This window comes from Papio anubis, chromosome 8 (genome assembly GCF_008728515.1).
Source record: "Papio anubis isolate 15944 chromosome 8, Panubis1.0, whole genome shotgun sequence".
NCBI lineage: Eukaryota > Metazoa > Chordata > Mammalia > Primates > Cercopithecidae > Papio > Papio anubis.
The window spans coordinates 97,751,020-97,771,926 of record NC_044983.1 but is presented as its reverse complement, the minus strand read 5'-3'; the positions used below and the strand labels follow the sequence as shown (position 1 = coordinate 97,771,926).

The 20,907-nt window shown below is 39.5% G+C and overlaps 1 protein-coding gene and 1 pseudogene across 9 annotated transcripts in view; both read left to right on the top strand.

Annotated features, from left to right (window-relative positions):
* UBR5 (ubiquitin protein ligase E3 component n-recognin 5) overlaps positions 1-20,907 on the top strand; it is a 154,453-nt gene that overhangs the window by 24,231 nt on the left and 109,315 nt on the right. The window lies entirely within an intron of this gene.
* Positions 123-232, top strand: LOC116268767 (annotated as a pseudogene).

Sequence of the window (20,907 nt, the reverse complement as noted above, 5' to 3'; positions counted from 1 at the left end):
AACGTGATGTCTTCTGAGACTTAAAGATTGAAATGTGAGTTAGTGATTAGTTCTTTACTATGACTCTGCTCAGACTCAGGGTGTATTTTCTAAGAAATAGTATTTTATAAAAACTACTCAGGATCCTTTTGTAGTCTATTATAAGCGTGATGATTGGGTCTTCATATGCATATATGAGATGTGCCACCCTCAAACCTTGTTATGACATCATCAGCACGTTACCCTTCTGATACAAAAAAAAGGAAAAAGAACTACTCGGCTTCATCATCCATTTAATTAGTAAGCTTTAGGACTGAATGTTTTCTATTTTCAGAGACACATCTGCCCGGAAATACTACTATTGTGTATATTCATTTAATAGTTTGCGTGCCTACTGTGTGTCAGGCATTGTACTGGGGACTGGGTATGCAGTGGCATTCTAAATAAACCTTAATGCCACTTCCAAAAGGAAAACTCCAAAAATATTTTGGGTGTGGGGCATTATTGTTGAAATAAATGTGTAGCTTGCCAGTATGATTAATACGAAGAAGACACATCTGTTTGCATGTAAAGTTTATTGGAAATAGGGCTTATTATTTCATAGCTGTGCCTAAGGGAGTATTTTGATACTATTTGTCGTCAGTTTTCAAGGGGTTGTTAGTCATATGTGCCATTTTTCTTGGGTATTTTGCAGTTTTTATTACATCGAATATGTGAAGAAGTCGCAGGATCTTTTGTGTGAATGTGAGAAAGATCCTGTGTTTATTTTGTACATATGCTTTATACATACACATATTTTGTTTCTAATCAAAAGAGGCCTTATATCTGAAAGCCTTCTTGTTACTCATAAGACAAGGATGTGTGAGACTAGACAGTTTTTAAGGGTCTGCCTAGGGCTAACAGAGGGGAAGGAGTAAGAAGTTCTGGATGGGAAAGATGATAGAAATGTTAGCGAAGTGTCAAATTAAGTAAAATCATTTTTTAGGCTTTCTTGAAGCCAAGACAGAAACAGTGGCTAAAAAGTTAAAAAGCTCAGTGTATCACAGAGGAGCTTTTCTTCCCTCCTTCCCTCCTTTTCTCTCTCTCTCTCTTTCTTTCTCTCTCTCTCTTCCTTTCTTCCGTTCTTTCTTGTCAGTCTCACTCTGTTGCCGGGGCTGGAGTGCAGTGGTGTGATCTCAGCTCACTGTGACTTCTGCTTCCCAGGTTCAAGTGATTCTCATACCTCAGCCTCCCGAGCAGCTGGGATTACAGGTGTGTGCTATCACACCTGGCTAATTTTTGTATTTTTAGTAGAGATGGAGTTTCGAGTTTTACCATGTTGCCCAGACTGATCTTGAACTCGTGGGCTCAAGTGATCCATCTGCTTCGGCCTCCCAGAGTGCTGGGATTACGGGCATGAGCTACCGTCCCTGACCAGGAACTTTTTCTTAATCATGGTTTGACATAAATGTTGGAGAATCTTTTATATTAGAGATATTTTGAAAGCCTAATGGGCTGTGAGTTTTATAATCAATACAGAAGTTTTCTTTGTGTGATTACATGGAACACTGGTAGAAACTGACATTATAGTAAATTATTGTTTTGTGGAGGTCTTCCTATGGAGATTGAAGAACGTAAGTTTCTGGGCTAGAATTATATAATATTTAGAGGCTGATTAGGTAAATCATGAGGTTTGCACATTTTAATGTTATTTTAGTGCAATGTTATTTTTAGCATTGTTACTATGCACGAAGCACTGTGTTTTCCAAACGTTGTTTTATTTCACATCCTGACACTGTTCTTGGGGAAGAAATTTGAGTTGAAGGAGATAGTGTGGTTCTCTTGCTGTACAGCCGCGTAGTGGTGGGTCTCTGAGCACAGATCTTTTTTTTTTTTTTGAGACAGAGTCTCACTCTGTCACCCAGGCTGGAGTGCAGTGCCGCGATCTTGGTTCACTGCAGCCTCCGCCTCCCGGGTTCAAGCATTTCTCCTGCCTCAGCCTCCAGAGTAGCTGGAACTACAGGAGCCCTCCACCACACCCGAATGATTTTTGTATTTTTAGTAGAGGTAGGATTTCACCATATTGGCCAGGCTGGTCTCGAACTCCTGACCTTGTGATCCGCCTGTCTCGGCCACCCGGAGTGCTGGGATTACAGGCATGATCCACCGTGCCTGGCCTATATGAACTAAAGTTTTAAATATTTGTAGATAAAAACAAAATGTCATAGTAAAAGACTGTGCTCCAGCCTTTAAAAACAGTACAACAGTACATTAACCGTTAGCTTTTGTCTACATGAATTTTAAAAAAAAACTATGAAAATTTTAATCTGTTGGCAGAGGACAGGATCATTATCGCATATATTTTCTTCCCTTTTGCGTGGGAGAGGACACCATGTATAAAGTGACAGTCTCCATGCTCATTTTTCTTCTTTTGAGACGGAGTCTTGCTCTGGTGCCCTGTCTGGAGTGCAGTGCTGTGATTGACTGACAGAAACCTCTGCCTCCTGGGTTCAAGCGATTCTGCCGCCTCAGTCTCCCAGGTAGTTAGGATTACAGGCGTGCATCACCACACCCAGCTAATTTTTTTATTTTTAGTAGAGACGGGGTTTCTACCAGCCTGGCCATGTTGACCAGGCTGGTCTCAAACTCCTGACCTCAGGTGATCCACCCGCCTTGGCCTCCTGGAGTGTAGAGATTACAGGTGTGAGTCACCGCATCTGATCTCCATGTGAATGTTGAAACAGGGACCATGGTTCATGTTTGAAGTCAGTGTGCCGGTACCTATTTATGAAGCTCTTGCTTCTCCATCCTTACATGCTAGGGTGTGATATGGCGGGCTACGCACATCATATTATAATCATTATATCATTACCATAGTAACACTGAATTGTTTCTATCTTTTATGTGTTTGGGTGAGAAAGTTTGTGAACAGTTGGTCTCTGGTTTTGTATAATATTCTAATATCTTTAGTCAATCCACACAGTACCTCCTTTGTACTAAATGCCTAGATGTGCAAAAAGTTACAGGCCTTATCCTTAAGGGTAAGCTTACTATATAGTTCGGAAAATAGAAATGTAAAAGGTAGAATAGCAGTATCAGAGGTGACAATTCAAAGCAATAAATGATTAATTGCAAAATTGAATGGGATTAGCTGGGTGCAGTAGCTTGTTCCTATAGTCCCACCTACTGGGGAAGGCTGAGGTGGAAGGATCACTGGAACCCAGGAGTTTGAGAGTTTGAGGCTGTAGTGCAGTATATGATTGTGTCTGTGAATAGCCACTACACTCCAGCCTGGACAACATAGTGAGACCTGTCTCAAAAAAGAAATAGAGCCGAGAAATTCTGGAAGAGGTCAAAAGAGGAAGTGCTTACTGGACTGTGGTACCTTAATTATACTTGTTGTAGGTATTTTTGATAGGTCACTTGGGTGGGATAGAGGTAATTGTAAATGTAATTTGGAGAAGTTGAGATAACCAGGAATTTGATAGATTCCATGCTTCACATTATTTTTACAGTAAATATGAAATACAGAACAATTTATACATGAACTTCAGTTATGTCCAGGTATTGAGTTAGTTATGAGATCTATTTTGAATATCTTTCAAGAGTGCTTATTTTTTAATGGGATGTAATGATAGATATTTGGGTTCACCTGTGATCTCTTCATCCAAAGTGGTACTGATTATAAGAAGTAGCAGTTGTAATAACAGCATTTCTGCATCCCCAAATTCCTTTTTACCAGTCTCATTTAACAGTTTTTCTTTCAGTCAGAAATGGTAACAGAAGAAACAGCAGGAGCAGCTAACATTTTGTGCTAGGCTCTGTACTAAGCATATTGTGTGCTGTAATACCCTGTTGATGCAAATGTCTAAGTAACCTTTGCCATCATTCCAATGAATTTCTGTTTCAAATTATTTTTTGGTATGTGTTGAGCGACTCAGTAACCCTTTGTTGGTGTTTCAGATGAAAGCTCTTGATTTAGTTTAAAGGTCAGGCCTTTAGGTCTTGATTGTTGTGGTTAGAGTTTTTCTTGCTTGTCTGGTCAAGCCAATAACTCAAACTAGTAAGAGAGTTTAGAGAAGTAAGGTCAAGGCCCTTTTAGACTTGCTGGTTTTAGGTGGAACTTGGAACTCCTTTGTAGCCCAGCAGAGTTCTTTTGGTTTTTAAAGAGACTTGTCCCTAAATTTGTCTGTGTGTGTGTTTTATTTTGGTCTTTGCTCTGTTCCTCGCTCTTCTTCACCCCAAGCTCCTGTCTTCCATCTGCTCTATGGCTGTTTACCCATCTCTTCCACCCTTGACTGAAGCATTGTGGGTATTATATTCTCATGCCTTCTGTCTTACATGGTGCTGTCCTTCCTTTTAGAGCATCTTGGGGCTTCTCAGTGGCTTCATGGAGCCTAGGAACCCTGTAACAATGTGTTGTCTACCTCTACTTATTGATGTACGCAATTCAGATTTTTCTTTTTTGAGACAAGGTCTTGCTCTGTCACTCAGGGTGGAGTGCAGTGGCACAATCATGGCTCACTGCAGCCTCAACCTCCAAGGCTCAAAAGCGATACTCTGACGTCAGCCTCCCGAGTAGCTGTGACTATAGGCGTGTACCACCATGCACAGCTAATTTTTGTTTTTTGTAGAGACGGGGTCTCACTATGTTGCCCACATTGGTCTCAAACCCATGGACTCTGTGTTCCTCCCTCCTTGACCTCCCTAAGTGCTGGGATTACAGGCATAAGCCATCGTGCACAGCCACAGTTCAGATTTTTAGGGCACTCCTGACGATTTCTGTTAATGTATACTAACCTTTAAAATATTGAAAGATGATTAAAATTGCTCGTATACATTTTAAACACAAATAGTACCTTTAATAGTCTATCACCTTTGAGGAAAAGATGAGAATCATTGCTGTAAAGTTGGTTGGACTAGTGAGTCTATGTATAGTACTTCATCCAAAAAGGCAGGATTGATTTTTGTTTTTTTCACTTAACTGTTTCAGTGGCATTTTAAGGAATTTTGGATCCATTTTGATTGTTTAAAAAGTTCTGTGTCATTTTCAGAAAGGCTTGTCCCTACTCTGTTTTTGGTATGCCATTTTTTTGGTTTATTAAGATGAAACCAAATTTTTTTTGGCTTTGTGTTGGCTAGATATATTTCTGGTTGGGAATAATTTTTCCTCAAAATTTTGAAGGCATTGCATCATTATTTCATAACTTCCAGTGTCCCTTTTGAGGAGTTCAGTTCTGTTTTGATTCTTTCTGCTTGACATCCCCCTAACCCTATGCCTTAAGACCTCATGCCCTGAGATATTTTAGGGTCTTCCTTTAGTCCCTTGGTTGAGAAATTTCACACTGATGTACCTTGATGTAGGTCCTTTCCTTATTCATTGTATTTTGGGTCCAAATACTTCATGGGTCCCTTTATTCTGGAAGCTCCTGTCATTCAGGAAATTTTCTTGTTATTTCTTTAATACTTTTCTCTCCCCATCCATTTTACCATTTTTCTCTTTTTGGAATTCCTAGTGGTTGAATGTGTGACACCTTCATAGCTACGGTGATTTTCTTACCTTTTCTCCCCTGTTTTCCATCAGACCAACTTCTTAAAAAATATTCTGTTAAATATATATATTTTTCTTTTTGGACTGGTTTCCCCAAAGAGGAATCCTGTCAGGTATGAGAGTGACTGTAAGCATTCTGGGATGGGGGCTGATTACTGATTTTAACAGACAGCTTTCACTTTTTCTTCTGGTCTCTGACATCCCTTCTCCCTCCCACACCGATTCTGGGTGTGTTCCCAGGCTATTATTACTCTGGTTGAATTTTGCTAAGTAGGAAATGTTTAGCCTCTGGAAGGGGAGCAGTCTCCTGTGTAGAGGGTGGAGAGCTAGGGGTTTAACTGCTCCTTATGCTCATTTCCAACAGTTCCTGTTTTGTGTTATCTTCAGGCTTTAGAGGAATGTGATGCCTCCAATTCCTAAAAATTGACCTGTTCATTTTCGGCTTCCTCCTACCATGTAGGGTTTAGGTTTTGTCGTGAACTCATTGACTACTTGTCTGTCGGCTTTCCAGCTTTCAAAATTTGTTGAATGCACTAGCCTCCTTTTTCTCTTTGTCCTTGTAACTTTAGAATTCATTTGTGTTTCAAAATTTGTCATCTTAGTGGAATTGCAGGAGGTATTTAAGATATACATACATTTAACTAGAAGTTACATGCATGAAAATTATTCCTGTTTTCTCTAAATATACAACTTCTCCATACCGTGTGTGTGTTTTAATGTGATTCTCTCTTTAGCACACACACTTTTCTCATAATCTCTACTCTTGTGTCTGTGGTTCTTGACCGTGGTCTGTTGTTTGTTCTCAAGGAGAGGCTTGAAGCCTGCTATTGGCGTTGTAATAACTCTGCATTTTCCTCCTGAATATGAGTATCCCAGGATATGCGCATTTAATAACTAACTTATCAAAGTGCACTCAAGCCTCACTCAAGATTTAATTTTGTGAGGCTTCTGTTGATCTTCAGGCTTTAAAAAAATTATTCTAAAGTCACTGTAATCAGGGTTTGTGTATTTTTGTGTGTGTGTGTGTCTGTCTCCCTCTACCCTTGTGTTATATTTCTTTTTTGAAGTGTTTTTCTACTTACTTTGCTTTTACAAGTAGATTATAAACTACTTGAGATGTGTGGATTTGAATCAGTGGTTCTCAGCTTTCCTTTTTTCCTGAAGTTTAGGCTTCTTGAAGGGTAGGTTACACTGGATTCTGTAACTGTGGCCCACTATTAAGGGTGGTATTCCCGAGTATGTAGAGAAGCCCTCTCCACGGGTGATTCTGTTGGTCTCCTCTCCCTGACCTCCTCCCCTGCTGTATTTTATAGTTCATTTTATTTCTTGTAAAACCTTATACTGGGGGCATTCAGGAAGTATTTGTTAATTGAATTGGACCTGTGGCAGATTGTGGCATGATGGCAAGGATAGAGGGAAGGTTTTCTTACATGCCTTCTTTCCCACTTTTCCTCTTAACTGAGTAATTACAGGTAAATCACTTAACCTCTGTAGTCATTTGTTTTCTCAAATGTAAAACAAGGAGACTGTTATACCAGAGACTCACTATTAAATGGAAATATCTGTATGTTTCTTTTCCCTGAGATCAAAACAGTTAAGAAATATTGAATTGTACAATTCTCTGCTGTGGTGCCATTTTCTAAGAAAATCTTCACAGTCCATGATTAGTGAGAAAAATATTTTGTTTTAGATTGCTCTTTTTTCTTTTTTGACTTTTTAAAATTTAAAAATCATCTTTTCTTAAATGTTAGTAATAGTAGTTGTTCTTTTCTGAATCTCATTTGGAAAAATAAAAAGTTGGTAAAATTATATTTGTTCTTATAATTTGGAGGAAGTTTTACTTATCTGTTAAATTCAGAAGTCAGAGATAAGTGCTTTATGCCTTAAAAACAAATTTGTGACTCCTCACTTTGGGGAGCGGGTTTCTGTATATTCGTTAAAGAAAGGTTGTTGATGTTCTTTGTCAGTGTTTCTGCCTTTACTGATATTTTGTCTGCTTGAACTGTCAGTATCTGAAAGAAGTGGATATGGCGTGGCTGTGTCCCCACCCAAATCTCATCTTGAATTGTGATCCCCATAATCCCCACATGTCAAGGGAGGGACCCGATGGGAGGTGATTGGATCATGGGGGTAGTTCCCCCATGCTGTTCTCATGATAGTGAGTTCTCATGAGATCTGATGGTTTGGTTTGTTTGTTTGTTTGAGACAAGGTCCTGCTCTGTCACCCAGGCAGAGTGGTGCAGAGGTGGGGTCTCGGCTCACTGCAAACTCTGCCTCCTGGGCTCAAGAGATTCTCATGCCTGAACCTTCCCAGAGTTGACAGCTTCTCAAATGGCCAGTTTTTGTTATATATGTTGTTGAGGCTGTGGTGTTAGAAACTTTCAGATTCATGAACATTATTCAGTGTTCTTTGTAGTTTGTTCCTTTTATTATTATGTAATCTCTGTCCCTATTAATACTGTCTTTTTCGCTACTGATACCTGACTTTTTTCTCCTTAATCTTTGACTTGTAATATGTGAGATTAATCTATTTGAATAAGTAGACTTACTTCTGCTCTCTGAATTTCATATTTTTTGATCCATTTACTTTGCTGCTGCTGCTGCTGGTTTTTTTTTTTTTTTTGAGTCTAGCTTTGTTGCCCAGGCTGGAGTGGCATGATCTCGGCTCTCTGCAGCCTCTGCCTCCCAGGTTCAAGTGATTCTTCTGTGTCAGTCTCCCGAGTAGCTGGGATTACAGGCATGTACCACCATGTGTGGCTAATATTTGTATTTTTAGTATGGACGGGGTTTCACCATGTTGATCAGGCTGGTCTCGAGCGCCTGACCTCAAGCTGACCACGATGTTGGTCAGGCTGACCTCGAACTCCTTGGCCTCCCAAAGTGCTGGGATTACAGGCATGAGCCACCATGCCCGGCCTCTTTGCTGTTTTTTTCCTCTTCTGTTAGATGGTTAGTTTTCTGCATTCCTTTTTTTCCCTCCCTCTTGATTCAAAAGTTACAGACTGTATTTCCATTATTTTAATGGTTACTATTAAAAGTTTCAGTTACATAGTGTTCTACTAAAAATGTGGGCCTAACTGGCTTCTAGGATGAACCCAGCTCTGGCACCCAGTCTCTTTTACTCTATTTTTCTTGTGTGGAGATACTCATCTTGTATTTCATCTCGGCTTTGTCTTTTGGTTTTCTCTTTTTTACAGTTGCCTTTCATAGCTACATATATAGGGTAGGAGACGTTTTCCTCAGGGTGAACTCAGTGCATCATCCGTACTTCAGCCATTCTTTCACTCTACTGATTTGCATATCTGCACATAATATTCAGTAAATACTTGTTAAGAAGTGTTTCGTACGTTGTTTTCCTTTTTGTTTTAGTTTTACTCACTTTTTTCAGCTTTTGATGGAAAGGAGAGAAAGTGGAGATAACAGGACCAACCACATCTGTAGAATGTTTTTTACACGGACTGTCCACAATCCGGGTTGGTGGAGTGGTCAGGGTAAGAAGGAAGTATAGAGAATTTAGTCTAGGACAAAGGATCTGTATGGTCCAAGTGTGAATTGACACTTATTATGACAATATTATGACACTATTATTTATTGATAATATTCTAATAAGACTGCCTCCATTTTGTTAGGTTTGTTTTCTGTTTTTATACACACTGAAGTATTAAACAGATGCCAGTTATTTTTGTGGGAAACAGGAGGGCTACACTGCTGTGTTGTAGCTATGATGATGGCGACCGCGTTTTACAAACATTTGTGTTCTCCTAACAGTGATTAATTACTAGGACAGGTTTGAGATGGTAGCGGTTACAAAGAGCATCTGGCTGGAGATGAGTTTAATGTTTGCATATACCCCTACTTACTCCTCCACCATCTTCCCCTTTCAGAAACCCGAAGAGAGGAGGTAGCTGATTATACCAACAAACTTGTTATGCCTTGAGATGTATCTCTGTGACTAGTAAGTGATTTCCAGGCATTTTTTAAAAAAGCACGGCAAAAAAGGCAGCAGTATTGGGGAAGATAATTAGGGACTGGAAGGTAGGCAGCTCTTCTTCATAGTCTTTCCCAAGATTAGCTCTCTTACTGTCATATCCATGCACTATCTAAAAGACCCACTTGTCCCTCCTGCACCCACCCCGCCCCCGTATCTACTGAGAGAAGATGAGAGGACACTGAGATGGGGTGAGATGTTACTTGGTCAGTAATATTAGTCTGTAAACTAAAATATTAGTCTGTAAACTAAGTCTGTAAACTAAAATATTAGTCTGGGACCGCTTGTTGAGTCTGTTGAGTCAGTGTACATTGAGCTATTAGGTTGGTACAAAAGTAATTGCAGTTCTTGCAATTTTTTTTTTTCTTTTTTTGAGACTGAGTTTCACTCTTGTCACTCAGGCTGGAGTGCAGTGGCACGATCTCAGCTCACTGCAGCCTCCACCTCCTGGGTTCAAGTGATTTTCCTGCCTCAGCCTCCTAGGTAGCTGGGATTATGGGCGTGCGCCACCACACCTAGCTAATTTTTGTATTTTTAGTAGAGACTGGATTTTACCATGTTGGCCAGGCTGGTCTGGAACTTCTGACCTCAAGTGATCCACCTGCCTTGACCTCCCAAAGTGGTGGGATTACAGGTGAGCTACCGCGCCTGACCTGGTTCTCGCAATTTTAATGGCAAGCTGCAATTACTTTTGTACCAACTTAATATTTATTGTAAGAGAAAGAACTGGAAGCATTTTCTGGTGGATTCTTGAAGACTAAAACCAAGCTTTTATTATGGTAGTTGTGGTACCACACAGAGAGGAATCATTTGTGTTAATTTGTGCTCCATAGTGACAAAACACAATGCTAGAGTCCTTAAATTTGGCTGTGGCAGGTTTTTAAATTTTGATGACATTTGTTTGACTCCTTTGGTTTAGATAGCTGAAGGAAGGGTTTCTAGATTAGAGACCCATTACAGTGCATTGAAGTAGGTGCAGACTTCAAAGAGCCATTTGATATAGCTTTTAGACCCATTCTGATTATGCAGATCTGTAGGTTTTCAGTAAAAAATGAGGTTGTCAAGTGGTTTGATTGTACAGCTCACTTGATTAGTTGGCTTAATGGGAATAAAGATGCCCAGCAGGGTCTGCTTATATTGGAGAAGGAAAAACAATACTGAAATCTATTGCTGTCTCCTAAAACAAGGCACTTTTGAATCATAAAGATCTTTCATTTTCCCACTTAAAGGAATAAAAATACCTACTGCCGTATTATTTGGATTGAAAACATTTATTTGGGTTGTAGGTATTTTACCTGTTTTTTTTTTTTTTTTTTGGTGAGATGGAGTCTTGCTTTGTTGTCCTGGCTGAAGTGCAGTGGCGAGATCTCTGCTCACTACAACTTCCGTCTCCTGGGTTCAAGTGATTTTCCTGCCTTAGCCTCCTGAGTAGCTGGGACTATAGGTGTGCCCTACAACGCCCGGCTAATTTTTGTATTTTTAATAGAGATAGGGTTTCACCGTGTTGGCCAGGATGGTCTCGATCTCCTGACCTCGTGATCCACCTGCCTCAGCCTCCCAAAGTGCTGGGATTACAGGTGTGAGCCACCATGCCTGGCCAGTATTTTACATTTTTTAACAATATGATTTTAGGCACAGTAGATTATTATGCTCTTTAAAAAATCCTTTCAGTTGATAAGGAAATTGGGAAACCATTTTTAGATGAGGAGAAAAGACAGGAAAAGCAGACTGTCACTGTTGAGTTCTACCTTTTGGAGGAGGTTTCTATGTTCTAGATACACTCTTTTGGGTTCTGGGGTAGAGAGATGACTAAGACTTGCTCTACTTCAGGAACCTTAGCTCTCAAACCAGTGTCCTCTGGTTCCCCAAGATCTTAATAGCGAGTGTTCCATGTTCAGCTTCAATTTGGGAAGCATAAGATTAAGCATAAACAGGCCTTTTCATTGTAGGGCTTATTGGAGGCTTAATGGAGGTGTGAATTGTGAATTTCTAAGAGGGGGCTGTCCTAAGCAACAGTCTCCAAACTGGAAATAGTATGCTTATTTACTGCCTCCCTAAACGGACCCCTACTTTTGTGAATATTTTAATCCTTTTGTGTATTTATGGTGTTTTAGAGTGAGTCGTGAGTTCCAAACCCAGTTGAGCCATTAGAATTACTGTGGATGTGTAGACTTTTTTTAAAAACAATTTTAAGTTGGTAATATGTTCATGTAGTCTAAAAATAAAAAATTGTACCTGTAATCCCAGCACTTTGGGAGGCCTAGCTGGGCGGATCATGAGGTCAGGAATTTGAGACCAGCCTGGCCACCATAGTGAAACCACGTCTCTATTAAAAATACAAAAAAATTAGCCAGGTGTGGTGGCAGGTGCCTGTAATCCCAGCTACTCAGGAGGCTGAGGCAGGAGAATCGCTTGAACCTGGGAGGCGGAGGTTGCAGTGAGCCAAGATCATGCCACTGCACTCCAGCCTGGGCAACAGTGCAAGACACTGTCTCAAAAAATAAAAGTAAGTAAGTAAATAAATAAATAAATAAATAAATAATTGTAAATTGGCAGACAGTGAAAAGCCTCCATCCCTCTTCTGTTTCCTGGCCTTCTACTTCCCTTCCTCATAGGTGATTAGTATTATTCCTTCCAGAGATATTTCATGCATGTACTAATATTTATTTAGCCAGGATATAAATTATTGAGCCTTGTATTTAGAGATTTCTGATATAGTAGGTTTAAGTGGGGCCTAAGAATATGTCTTTTTAATTGTTGCACGGGGATTTCGATGATCCATATTTAGGCACTCTTATTTTAGAGGGTACACATTACTTTTGCATGTGATGTTACTTATTTCTCCAAACAACTTTGTGAAACAGATACATTTTTGACAGAAGTGGGAACATGAGAGCAAGAGATTTTAAATGATGTATCCAAGGTTACACAGTGTCAGAGGTAGGAGTCAAAACTCAGGACTTTTGACCACTAATTTTGCCTTTTCACGAAAGCTACAATGTTGTTGATTGCCCAAACCAAAGAAAAAATTTAATGTGTATGTTTATATCCAATTATTCCTATTCTGGTAAGCATTAGATGTTAGAATATTTTATTGTATTACTTGCCCATTGGAAGACCTCCAGTGATTGGACTTTCTGTAATTTTCATATTAAGGCACTTCACCAGTTAGATTCCTGTTACCAATGTAAGGCGTTTAGGCAGCCAGGCTCTGCACTATAATAGGCTTTTATCTGTAATTTTGCTTCCTGATGAGTTCTCCTTCCCCCTTGCTATTGCTTCCAGTTTCCATTTGGTCCCTGCAGCACATTTCCTTAACACCAACCCAGATATAAACCACAGAGGAGGGAGAGGGAGAGGAGAAAGAAGATTGTCTTCTTAGGAGAGAGGACTGGGAGAGTATCCCACGACTATAAAGTACTGAGTGACTTTCCTGTTTATCTGGTAAACTCTTTCTGGGGCTAATTCTTAGAGTTTCAAAAATTCCTCATACTCTTGTAGCACCATTTGAATTACAGTGTAGCCTACGGGGGATTATTTTGCAGGACAACATTTGTTTAGTGTGTTTTATAAAACCTAGTCTGCTAATATTGGTCACAGCAGAATGTTTTAAAACCACTTTTTATTTTTTATTTATTTTATTTTTATTTTTTGAGACAGAGGCTCACTCTGTTGCCTAAGCTGGAGTGCCAGTGGCACACTCTTGGCTCACTGCAACCTCTGCCTCCCAGGTTCAAGTGATTCTTGTGCCTCAGCCTCCCGAGTAGCTAGGATCATAGGCATGCACCACCACCCCTGGCTAATTTTTGTATTTTTAGTGGAGATGGGGTTTTGCTGTTACCCAGGCTGGTCTTAAATTCCTGGCCTCAAGTGATCTGCCCGCCTTGGCCTCCCAAAGTGCTGGGATTACAGGTGTGAGCCATTGTGCTTGGCCAAAAATTACTTTTTAAGCGTTTAAAAATTTTGAAAGAAAGATTTTTTAAAAAGTCACAAATCCACCGTTTTGAGGCAATGTAGGGCTTAGAGCTAAGACATGAATGCCCATTTATTAAGCTCCCCCCATGCAGATAAATAAGCATTTACTATGTGTCAGGTATTGGGAATTTTGAAATTAATAAAACATGGTTCTTGCCTTAGAGTTTGTTTGGCAGTGAGGGAGACAGATATTTTGTTGCACAAGTAGTTTGAGTATGAGAAGCGCTGTTGGGAAGTATGCACTAGGTATATTGGAATTTAGAGAAATGCCTAGTTTAGTCTGGAATGAAGGGTAAATTAAAGTTTCCCACAGTTCGTTTCAGTGTAGGCTTGAGACTAGTAGCTACGTGTGCAGAAGGCCGTAGGGATATAGTTATTCCATCAGTCTGTCTAATATCTGTCACCTACCTACCTACCTACGTACCTACCTGTTTTCTTTTTTCTGACAGTGCCATTCAGAAGGGATATGGTTATTCTAAGACCAAGGGAATAGTTATGTAAACAAAAATAAAAGAGTAGTTTGGGAGTATAATTTCGTTAGGGAATTGTGTTTGGAGTACAGGCTCCTTCTGGAAGAGAGAGAGATGTGATTAGAGTGACAGTGACAAGAAGAGAAAAAAACGCTGAAATAAAAACTCATGTATAAGAAACAGGGAGTTACAGTGTGTTCACAGCTTTCTTTTTCGAAGAACTCCCAGAGTTAGCTGTCATTCCCTGGATCCTTAAGTTCCTAGCAGATCTTAGGAATCAAATAGGGCCCTATTTAGTTTGAGAACCACTTCAAGCCAGAGCTTGGCAGAGTTGAAGTAGCAATATAGTGAGCTATCCAAGGATGAAAAATACATTTCAGTAATGTTGATAAATGGCTGCCATTTATTGAACACTTAAGTGCCTGCTCTTTCCAAGGTACATTACAAAATTATCTTGAATCCTTACAGCAACACTACCAGACAAGTGGTAGTTTCTATCTGCATTTAATAGAAGAAGAAACCTTCCATGCCTCTGGGATGTTAAAATAAGCTGTATCAAAGTTCCAGAGCCAGTTAAAGTAGAGATGGAATCAAACCCAGGTTTCTGTGACACTATAGCATACTCTTCCCACCTCACCAGGCTACCCCTCACCAGAGAGTAGGTGTGGTGCCCAGGGCTGATGAGATGGCAGCTTAGGACATAAAATGACTGTTTCAAAGGCAGCAAAACTGCGATTTCATCTTTGATGTTAATAAAATGGCAACAAGAAGCCATCTCCGTAAATCTTGTACAAAGAATCTCTCCAGAAACTAATGGCATCAAGATCCTCGATCAGGAATATAACCCCCTCATTTTCTTGTTTCTATAGAGAAATCAGATTTCATTACAGGTATTATTTCAGTTTACAGTTCTTTCTCAAGGACTGAATAACTTACCAAATAGCAGTGTTTATAGTGTGAAGTACATCAGCTATCTCATTAGACATTTTATTTGTATAGAGAGTTAAGTTTGGGTTTGTGGTAATTTGAATACATTATCCCCATTTGGGAGATGCTTTAAGGAATGAAGTCACAGGTATTCAGAATGTGGATGGTCTACGGTGAAGAAAGCCTAGTATATTCTCTTGAAATTTTGGTCGGATGCTACACTTTTTTGGTCAGGAGCTCTGAAGAAGTCTTTTGGTCCTATCTGCTAGCGTAGTTTGATTCTTGCATGTATGTAAATATAGTCTTACTGTTAAGCAAATGAAATCAGATAAGACAGAAGGACTTATGAAATTATTAAGAATAATTAGTGTATAAAAGCCGTATCCTGAATCTTTTCTTACCAAATTTCTTCTTGTTTGGCATGTGTATGCTTTCCCCTTTCCTGTTTTGAATGGAGCTGAAAATAACATGATTGATTTTGCTTTAAAGAAACATGACTCATTTTGTGTGTGTGTGTGTGTGTGTGTGTGTGTTCAGCATTTTGTTTTTCAGAGACGTGTTTATCTTTCAAATGGCCCTGGTAGTTTGGGATTTTGGTCTCGTTTTCACCTAATTAGGGAAAGTGTTATTTGTGATACAATATAAGAATTTCTAATCAGAGTATTTTTCAGGTTAGAGGAAGAAATTCGTTGTAGGTATAAATTTTTACAAAGTTTAGCCAATGAAATGACCATGAATAATGTAATTTTTCTCTAGTTTGCAGAGCATTTTTCTCTGCAAACTAGAGAAACATCATTTTCTCAGTTTAATAGAAATCTTTTTGACAGTTTCAACTAAAAGTGATACTAACGGGAATAGTTAGAAGTAGTTCACATTAAAAACGCTTATATCCCTTTATGAAGTTACAATATTTATTTAGAAACTTCATTTTCTTCTTTGAATGCATCTTGAAGGTGAATGTTATTTAGGATAATGTGAATGCATTATATATAAACTGGCATTTATCATCTCCATAAGCATTAATAAAAGTGTAAGTCCTCCTTACAAACTGTGATTGAAGAAGCCAACAGATGGAACTTGCCGTACAAAAACCACCTTTTGTTTTGTCTTTCTGTGTTTTGTTTTGTCTTTCAATTTGGGGTCATTTAACCCAAGAGTAAAGTCAGTCAGATGTTTGCTACTTGGCACAGATTTATTTGGGTAGGCAGTAAGTGAGAAAAGTGATACTACTGTTTTAGAAATTGTTGAGCCAAATTTAAAGAAATAAAATGTGGTTAAGGCTTGTGACTGAGCAAAGGTTAACAAGGATCAATGTGCAAGCTGAAATCTGAATTATAAGACTGTGATCAGATTGCTTTTCGCCAAAGAAATAACCTTGTAGTAATTCTTTAATTCTTATGTGTCAAACCCGGATGCCTATAGTTGCTAAGCTCTGTGTCCAGGCTGGAGTGCAGTGTGGCGATCATAGCTCACTTTTACCTCAAACTCCCGGACTCAAGAGATCCTTCTGCTCAGCCTCCTGAGTTGCTAGGATTACAGGCATGAGCCATCATACCCAGCTGCTACACCATTTTATAATCTGAACAGATTCAGAGGCCGGGCGCAGTGGCTCACACCTGTGATCCCAGCACTTTGGGAGGACGAGCCGGATAGATCATGAGGTCAGGAGTTGGAGACCAGCCTAGCCAACAAGGTGAAACCCCGTCTCTACTAACAATACAAAAATTAGCCAGGCATGGTGGTGGGTGCATGTAATCCCAGCTACTCAGGAGGCTGAGGCAGGAGAATCGCTTGAACCCGGGAGGCAGAGGTTGCAGTGAGCTGAGATCGTGCCACTGCACTCCAGCCTGGGCGACAGAGCGAGACTCTGTGACTCTGTCTTTAAAAAAAAAACACACACACACACACACACACACACGGAATCAGGCATAGGCAATGTATTCAAAGTACAGGATTACACCAACAGATTTTTTATAACTGTGTGAAAAATTCATTGATAGGGTTTCAGATTTAACATTGTAATTAGTTTTTGAGAAACTATGACTTGCCGAGTTTTGATGTAGCATCAAAGAATATCGAATGCTGGTCATGGTGGAATGCATCCATAGTCTCAGCTACTGGGGAGACTGAGGTGGGAGGATCACTTGAGTCTAGGAGTTTGAGGCCTGAGCAACATAGTAAGACCTTGTCTTTTTTTTTTTAAGAGAAAAGGATATCCGTAATTTAATGTGGAGAAATGAGAACTCTCATATACTGTTGGTGGGAATGTAAGTTAGTACAGCCATTATGGAAAACAGCATGGAGGATCCTCAAAAAACTAAAAAATAGAACCACCATATGATCCAACAATCCTACTGCTGGGTATATGTCCAAAAGAATTGAAATCAGTATATTTAAGAGATGTTTATCACAGCACTAGTCACAGTAGCCAAGATAGGGAATCAACTTAAGTGTCCCCTCAGCAGATGACTGGAGTTTTAAAATGTAGTGTATATATACAGTGGGATACTGTTTAGCCATAAAAAATAATGAAATCTTGTCATTTGCAACAACATGGATGAGCCAGGAAGACATTATATTAAGTGAAATAAGCCAGGCACAGGAAGACAGAAACTGCATGTTCTCATTCATATATGGGAGCGAAAAAAAGTTGATCTCATAGTGGTGTAGAGTAGAACGAATGGTGTTTACTAAAGACTAGGAAAGGTAGTGGGGAAGGTAGGATGAAGACAGATTGGTTAACGGGTACAAAAATACAGTTAAGAAGGAATAAGTTCTAGTGTTCAGTAGCACGGTGTGGTGACTATAGTTATCAATAATTTGTTGTATATTTCAAAATAGCTTGAGAAGATTTGGAATCTTCTTAGCACAAATGATAAATGTTTGAGGTGAAATCCCAATTATGCTGATTTGATTATTACACATTGTATACATGTATACACGTATACACGTTGTGTACATGTACACGTTGTATGCATGCACCCCATAAATTTATCTATCGGTTGAAAAGAATATCCCTGGGAGGTCAAGGTGGGTGGATCACCTGAGGTCAGGAGTTTGTTTGAGACCAGCCTGGCCAACATGGCGAAACTCCATCTCTAAAAAATTAGCCAGGTGTGGTGGTGTGTGCTTGTAATACCAGCCACTTAGAAGGCTGAGGCAGGAGAATTGATAGAACCCAGGAGGCGGAGGCTGCGGTGAGCTGATACTGCAGCATTGCACTCCAGCCTGGGCGACAGAGGGAGACTAAAAAGAATATCCATAATTTGAGAAGCATTTAAAAGGCATATAAGTAGGAGGTTATTTTGGTTGGCATTTGTGGCTGTTTTAGTAAGAAGAATGAACTATTATTCATTTTCCCCCCAATGTCGATTTAATATTGGTCACTTTAATGGCACTGTCATTTAGAGTATGGCAGTTCTCAGAGTGTGGTCTGTGAACCTCCAAGATTCTTACGGGGCTCTGAGGTCAAAACTGTCTTTATAATAAAACGGAGGCTTTTTCACCATTTTGACATCTGTGCTGTGGTTTAAAAGCAGTGGTGGCTAAAATACTGGCTTTTTGGCAGAAATCAAAACAGTGGCACCAAACTGGACAACTAGTTGTCATTGTATTCTTTGCTTTTCTTGTACTTGTAGGGGAAAAAGCCAGTTTCACTTCAAAATATCCTTGATGAAACAGAAGTTATTAACTTTATTAAATCTTTACTTTTGAGCATAAGATCGTTTTAAAAGCACTTTGGCATTTGTTTGAGTTGCACACTGAACAAGCCCCTTTTTTCATGGAAACAATTTTTATTTGAGACTGACTGACAAATAATGGTTATTCAGACTTGGATATTTAATAGACATTTTCTTGAAAATGAGTAAGCAAGCCTGTTACCTTGAGGAAAACAACGAAGGTCTTTGTTTATAGTGATAAATTTGAGCTTTCAAGCAAATTTTAGAATTTTGGGAAACTTGTACCCATCGCTGTGAGTTTGACACTGTAGATTGACAGTAACATTAGCAAATGTGATTTTTGAGTATCTGTGTCAGTCAGTAAATCAGTGTTTTCCAAATGACCAGTGTATGCTGGTCCAAATGACAAAATCATGTTCGAGTTATTCAAAGTTCATTAATAGGTTTCAGATTTCCACATTGCTCTCAACCTTTAAGAAATCATTTGCGGAGTTTTGGTATAATCTCAAAGAAATAATGCCTGTGGTTATCTGGAAAGGATATTAAAATATACCTCACTTTTCTCTAACTTTTCTATCAAGGGCCAGCTTTTCTTCATATACTTTATATACCAAAACAATATACTGTGATAGATAAAGGCAGAAGCAGATCAGAGAATCTAATTTATATGAAGCCTGATAATAAAGAGGTTTGCAAAAATGTGAAAGAACTCTGCCTGTCAAATATTTTTGGGAACATTTTTTACAGGAAGGTAATTTATGTCAATATGTAATTAGTTTATTTTTTAAATATTCAGAAATTTTATTGGTTAGCTTTAGTGTTATCAACAGATGTAGCCCACATAAACAAAAGATTTTTGGGGTCCTCGATAGTTTTTAAGAGTATAAGGTGGTCCTGAGATTTAACAAGTTTGAGAATCAAACCTTATAAGAGGTGAAGAAAGGAAGCTGCTGAGGAAACTGTGTTAAAGAATATTATATGCATTTTCCACCACAACCAAAGGTTCTGATTTACTTTCAGAGAAAACCCTCCTAGGCTGGGCATGATGGCTGACACCAGTAATACCAGGGCTTCGGCAGCCCAAGGCAGATAGGATCGTTTGAAGCCAGGAGTTTGAGACCAGCCTGTGCAACATAGCAAGACACTTCCGCCCTATGCCCACCCACCCCACCCTTGTCTCTACAAGAAATAAAAATTAGCCTGGTGTGGTGACATGCGCTTGTAATCCCAGCTACTCAGGAGGCTGAGGCAGGAGGATCTCTTGAACCCAGGAGTTTGAGGCTGCAGTGAGCTATGCTTAGACCACTGCACCACCACTCTGTCTGGGTGACAGAGCAGGACTGTGTTCCTTGAGAAAAAAACAAAAACAGAAACCCTCCTGTAAGAGCTAGAAAGAAATGAACATATATGGTCTTCGCTTTCTTGAAGCCTAAATTCTTTTGTTCCTGGTAACATTTTTAGTTCCTGTGTGGCCATCACAAGAGTCTTACTCATTGGTTCCTCATTGTTAAACTCTTAAGTCTCCTTTGGTCAACTGTGAGATGAGAAAAATTAAGGACCAAATGGGGAGTTTTAAATATAGCTAAATTTATATTTATTTATTCTAAGATTATGGCCTTCCTACATTTTTTGATGTGAAAACATAGTGATTTTTTTTCTGTGTGTGTTGTCAAAATAATTATATTGCATCTCTCATTTTCCTACCCTCACTTCACGTTTACTGTTCCATGAAATCCTAGAGTTGGAGTACCGAAGATCAGGGTTAAATTCAGATACAAGCATTGAAAAATGGATTTTTAAAAATGTGTCTGAAAATCGAGTGTCTAATTCAACTTTCAGGCATATAACGAGCAAGTTTTTCATACACAGATGAAGAGACTCCTTCCTCACTGGTTGGTGCTTCTTGCTTGGGCTGAGGCAAACAGAAGGCTAGTGTGACTCTTTATGGTAGCCCCAGCCCCAGTGGAGTGTATATATTTGTGTGAGATTGTAATTCATCTGGGGGAAAGGATACTTCTAAGGCTATAGGAATAATCCTTCCTGGCTGTTTGCCATTCCCAACCTCATAGGCCAAGGTAGCTCCTAATGTTTGTTGTAATACAGAGTGCATAGGGGGAAAGGCATTGCTCCCTTCACCCAGAAACAAATCCATGATGCAACATGAGCTGAAGACTCAGTTGGTATAGGAGGTCTTATAACAAAGATCTCCTTTGGGCTCCCCTGTGAACTTGCCTTAGGTGGTTCGCCATTGGCTTCCTCCAGGACTGTGTGGAAAGGGATTTGGGGTTGGGATACCCTTTGCATTGAATAAACTAGCCCAGGATGTCAGTTTGCTGGGGGTGGGGCTGGAGTGGGGAT